Raw genomic sequence first — 6094 nt, 5'->3', positions numbered from 1 at the left:
TCCTGTTGGAAGCCTACTCTGGTGGAGAGATCTGCCTGGGGAAATCCACTTGCCTAACAATAATCATAATGATAGTAATAATGATAATTATGGTACTTGTTAAGTGTCTACCATGTGCCAAGCACTGTTCTAAGTGCTGGATTAGATACAAGATAATCAGGTTGGACACAGTCCCTTCCCACATAGGGTTCACACTCTTAGTCCCCATTTTACAGATGGGCCTAGAGGATAGAGCATAGGGCTGGGAGTCAGAAAGACCTGGGTTCTAATCCTGGCTCCACCACTTGTCTGCTGTGATCTTGGGCAAGTCATTTCAATTCTCTGTGCCACAGTTACCTCATCTGTAAAATGGGAATCGAGACTGTGATCCCTACATGGGTCAGGGACTGTGTCCAACATTACAACCATGATAATAATGTTGGTATTTGTTAAGCGCTTACTATGTGCACAGCACTGTTCTAAGCGCTGGGGTAGACACAAGGGAATCAGGTTGTCCCACGTGGGGCTCACAGTCTTAATCCCCATTTTACAGATGAGATAACTGAGGCACAGAGAAGTTAAGTGACTTTTCCACAGTCACACAGCTGACGAGTGGCAGATCCGGGATTTGAACCCATGATCTCTGACTCCAAAGCCCATGATCTTTCCACTGAGCCACGCTGCTTCTAACCATGGATCTACAGCAATGCTTATTACAAGGCCAGGCACATAGTAAGTGTGCAAAAACTAGCACAAAAAATAAATGAAAGAAACAGCACAGCCTGGTTGGGCATGGGTAGTGTCCTGAAACCCCACGGCCATGTTCAGGCTCTGTAATGCCTCGGGCGGTGGCAGATACAGAGCTGTTATATATTCAAAGATGTTGCTGTTAGCAGTGTGATCCACAACAGACAATCCATTCCTTGGTTAGGGAAAGCCAAACGTTCTGTTCTATTCTGGTTCCCTAAGTTCATTTTCCCTGCTCAGGATCACACCTGGAGAGTTTCCAGTACTCTACCAGTCTCGACTATGGGAGGGAGAGTCAAGCAGAGACCTACCCATTCCATTCCTCGCTTGGCCAGTGGCTAGCGAGTGGAAGACAATCTGCCACAAGTCAAAACTCACTCATGCTGGGCAGCAGCGGCATGGGAGAGAGTTGAAGGCAGAGACTGGAGTTTACTGCACCAGAGACAATGGTAAATCACTTCCGGATTTTTACCAAGAAAACTCTATGGATACACTACCAGAATGATTGCAGGTGGAGATGGAGTGATTTAGAGAGATTCATTCATTCACTTGCATTTATTGAGCACTTACTGTGTGCAGAGCACGGTTCTAAGCACTTGGAAAGTACAATTCGGGCACAGATAGAGACAATCCCTACCCAACAATGGGCTCACAGTCTAGAAGGGGGGAGACAGACAGCAAAACAAAACAAGTAGACAGGCATGACTACTTTCAAAATAGTTAAATAGAACTGTAGATAAATGCACATATTAAAATAAATGGAGCAATAAATATGTCCAAATACACACAAGTGCTGTGGGGAGGGGAAGGGGGTAGAACAGAGGGAGGGAGTGGGGGAATGGGGAGGAGGGGCAGAGGGAAAGGAAGGGCTCAGTCTGGGAAGGCCTCCTGGAGGAAGTGAGCTCTCAGTAGGGCTTTGAGGAGGGAAAGAGAGTTAGTTTGGCAGATGTGAGGAGGGAGGGCATTCCAAGTCAGTGGTAGGACGTGGGCCAGGGGTTGACGGCGGGACAGGCAGGAACGAGGCCCAGTGAGGAGGTTAGTGGCAGAGGAGCGGAGTGTGCAGGCTGGGATGTAGGAAGAGAGAAGGGAGGTGAGGTAGGAGGGGGCAAGGTGATGGAGAGATGTGTCCATGATGTTACTATGGGTCGAACACGACTCGACAGCATAAGACAAGACAAGAGATCCATTTTGCCCCTTGCCTGGGGTGCACACCAACTCCTAAATGGACACCAGAACCTATAGGAGCCCAGTGGTTCTTTCATACCATAATCGGACATGGGAACTAGAAAGAAAAAAAAATCTTAGTCCCTCATGAGCCTGCTTTTACCAACATTCATTCCCGTATGGGACATCAGCTTAATTGTGACACATCTCTACAAATGCTGTGCCAGGGTTCTCAGCTTCCTTTGTAAGTACCTTAGCTAGAGGTAGGTAATTTTCAAAAGAATCAAAGGCCCAAATATGGAAAGCACCCAAAAGTCCTGCTCTTTATTTGAACTGCCCACTTGAGACTTCTCTCTTCCCTTACTTCCAGCACACTCCTTCAAGTGCTGAATAGGCACTCAATTAATCAATGTCCCCATCCTCCCCTTCCTCCTCTGTCTGGAGGATACTGTCCTTACCCTTTTCCTCTCCTTCCTGTGAGCATTGTTATCATCGTTTACAATTATGCGGTATCAAAAACAATCTTTTATTTCTTCCTCAAAAATTGGGGAGGGGAAGTTAGTGACTGGGGCAAATGGGTGAGGAAATACAGTGTTTCCGGAGGCTCTGCAGAATATATTCTTTCAGGGATTTTTGTCCAGAAATAAAGAGCCTCAAGTTCAGCTCAGCTTAAATGGGAATAACTTCACTCTAAATCAATCAGTCACTGGTATTCTGAGCACTTACCATGTGCGGAGCACTTTTCTAAGGGGTGGGAGACTACAATTCAACAGAGTTGGTAAACATGTTCCCTGCCGACAAGAAGCTTCCAGTGTAAAGTTTCTAGTTTTAATGGGATACCACATCCAATTCCAGGTTCTTGAAACAAAACCAAAAGAAAGTGATTCTAATTTTTAAAATTCAGTACACTAAACAACAGGCCAGGCATGGAGGGCATTTGGGGAAACACAACAAATGTAATAAATAGTCCTAAATTGCTCTTTCTTAGAAGATGCACATCTTCTGAGATCTTCAAGCCGACATGCTGTTCAATGATACTTATCCACAGCTACCTTATAATGAGAGTGATGGAGTAAGGTGTAATCAATCCATTAATCAATGAATATTATTTATTGAGTACTTACTGAGAACTAGGCACTGTACTAAGTAATCTTTAATGGTATTTGTTTAGCACTTACTATTTACCAGGCACTGTTCTAAGCATTTGGGTAGATTCAAGATAATCAGGTTGGGTACAATTTTTGTCCCATTTGAGGCTCACAGGCTTAATCTTCATATTACAGATGAGGTAACGGAGGGACAGAGAAGTTAAGTGATTTGCTCAAGGTCAAACAGTGGTGGAGTTGGAATTAAAACCCACGTCCTCTGACCCCGAGACCCGTGCTCTAACCACTAGACCATGTTGATTCTCCAAAACAAAACAAAAAATGGAAGCAAGGCATATTCCCAGCCCTTGGGGAGCTGACAATTTAGGGAGGAGAAAGTACCAAAATAATTTACAGACTGTGAAAGCTGGAGGAAGAGCAGAGATATAGTAGAAAACAGAACAAACACATCAGGATGGCAGGGTTCTCTGAAAGAGATCCACTTTCATCAATAACATGAGGATTAGCCTATCAAGGAATGTTTTTCCATAAATGGGAGAGTTTATTTCCCAATATAAATACCTTCTCAAATCCTGGGGGAGTTTAGAGGAAAGAGAAAATCCTATTAAAAAATCCCAAAAAAGTCATAGGAATTCTTTCTTAGAAACCTGTATTATTTCTGGATGAATTCTCCAGAGGCACTAGCCGGATGGGTAACTGGGAGAATCGGAGTCCTCAGAGAATTGCTGATTTGCCTCTAGATATTGATAATGATAATAATATAATGATAATAATAATAATAATGGTATTTGTTAAGTGCTTACTATGTGCAGAGCACTTTCCTAAGCACTGGGATAGATACAGGATAATCAGATTGTCCCACATGAGGATCACAATCTTAATCCCCATTTTACAGCTGAGGTAACAGGCACAGAGAAGTTAAGTGACTTGCCCACAGTCACACAGCTGACACGTGGCAGAGCAGGGATTTGAAACCATGACCTCTGACTCCTAAGCCCGTGCTCTTTCTGCAGAGCCATGCTGCTTCTTTAAATGAAATGTTACTGTCACTCCCAAATGGATTCTAAGGGGTGAGTTCCCTGGAATGTTTAATTGGAAAGCCCTGGAATGCCCTGATGCTCAGCAGTAACATGGACCCCCAAAGAAGAGTTATCCAGGGTCCGCCCATTGCAGTGAATGTGACCACGTGGACCAGCATACTAGGTTGGAGCTTCTTCCTTGTAGAAAGAGAAAATGTCTATTAACTCTATTGTGCTTCTCAATCAATCAATCAATCATATTTATTGAGAACTTACTTTGAGTGGAATAATAATGATGATTATGATTATGGTACTTGCTAAACACTTACTATGTGTCAAGCACTATTTTAAGCACTGGAATAGATACAAGATAATCAGGTTGGACAAAGTCCCTGTCCACATGGAGCTCACAGTCTCCATTCCCATTTTACATATGAGGTAACTGAGGTACAGAGAAGTGAAATGACTTGCCCAAGGTCACTCGGCAGACAAGAGGCAGACCCAGGATTAGGACCTCCTGACTCTCAGGCTCATGCTCTATCCACTAAGCCATGCCTCTTCTAATAATAATGTTGGTATTTGTTAAGCGCTTACTATGTGCCGAGCACTGTTCTAAGCGCTGGGGTAGATACAGGATAATCGGGTTGTCCCACGTGAGGCTCACAGTCTTAATCCCCATTTACAGATGAGGGAACTGAGGCACAGAGAAGTTAAGGGACTTGCCCACAGTCACACAGCTGATAAGTGACAGATCTGGGATAGCACAGAGTACTATCCTATGTGCATAGGAGACTACAATAGGACCGAGTCAGTAGACACATTCACTGCCCACAAGGAGCTCACAGTCTACAGGATAGACGTATTCTGCCAAGTGCTTAGTACAGTGCTCGGCACATAGTAAGCGCTCAATAAATATGACCATTTGAAAGATTATTTGCTGCTGCTCAGTCAGCAGCACTCCTATCTTTTTCTTTGGAGAGAAAGAGTAGTCTGTGAAGGAGGTTGGGAGAACGAGGGATCAGATGAAGCATTGCAAGAAAAATGTTGAGAGACTGACTTTACAGTCAGAGTTCAATCTGGGACTGCCTGTTCAGTCCAACCTGATGATGGCCAAGAAAATGACATGTTCGGGCCTAAAGGTCTGGCATTGGCTTAGTGGAGATTTCAAAACTCTTCAGATCCCTGTAACCTCGACTGTTACTCGGGCTGTGGAATGGAGTCATTGGTGCCTTTCTGGTCACTTTTTTTCCATTCTGTCCCCTGGTAGCACGTTTATTTTCTGTTTAACTCCAGATCCTGCATCCATAGTGCTGTCAGTTACTCTCCCAAGAATCAGCTCTTTATTAGGGCACATGATTACCGACTCTGTTATTTTGTACTGTGTAGTGTATTGTGTGGTATGGTATTGTGGGGGGGATGTAGCTCAGTGATAGAGAAGCAGCGTGACTTAGTGAAAAGAGCATGGGCTTGAGAGTCCTAAGTCAAGGTTTCTAATCCTGGCTCCGCCACATACCGGCTGTGTGACTTTGAGCAAGTCACTTAATTTCTCTGTGCCTCAGTTATCTCATCTGTAAAATGGGGAGTAAGACTGTGAACCCCACATGGGACAACCTGATTACCCTTTGGTACCCCAACGCTAAGAACATTTCCTGGCACATAGTAAGCGCTTAACAAATGCTATCATTATTATTACATAGTAAGTGCTTAACAAATATCATTATTATTATTATCATTATTAATAACCTGATTTTTCTTGTATGTACTCCAGCATTTAGTACAGTGCCTGACACATAGTAAGTACTTAAAAAATACCACAATTATTATTATGCTTCACATCTTTGAGGCTTTGGGTTCAATCCCCAGTATCTCCAATTATCTTAGAAGCAATGTGGTCTTGTGGTTAGAGCCCGGGCCCGGGCCCAGGCCCTGGCTATCGTGGTCCAAGTTCTCATAATATCCCGACTGGATTACTGTGTCAGCCTCTCTCTGATCTCCCTTCCTCCTGTCTCTCCCAGCTCCAATCTATTCTTCATTTTGCTGCCCAGGTCATCTTCCTACAGAAACGCTCTGGGCATGTCA

General features: G+C 44.0%; 1 non-coding gene across 1 annotated transcript; it reads left to right on the top strand.

The window, feature by feature from the left end:
• The first annotated feature begins 955 nt into the window (after window positions 1-955).
• Window positions 956-1094, top strand: LOC114811601. Its single transcript, XR_003759297.1, has one exon. It is a non-coding gene; the product is annotated as a small nucleolar RNA SNORA7 (small nucleolar RNA).
• The last annotated feature ends 5000 nt before the right edge of the window (window positions 1095-6094 follow it).

This window comes from Ornithorhynchus anatinus, chromosome 4 (assembly GCF_004115215.2).
Source record: "Ornithorhynchus anatinus isolate Pmale09 chromosome 4, mOrnAna1.pri.v4, whole genome shotgun sequence".
Lineage (NCBI taxonomy): Eukaryota > Metazoa > Chordata > Mammalia > Monotremata > Ornithorhynchidae > Ornithorhynchus > Ornithorhynchus anatinus.
The sequence above is the reverse complement of the archived record's forward strand: the minus strand, read 5'-3'. Positions and strand labels throughout refer to the sequence as shown.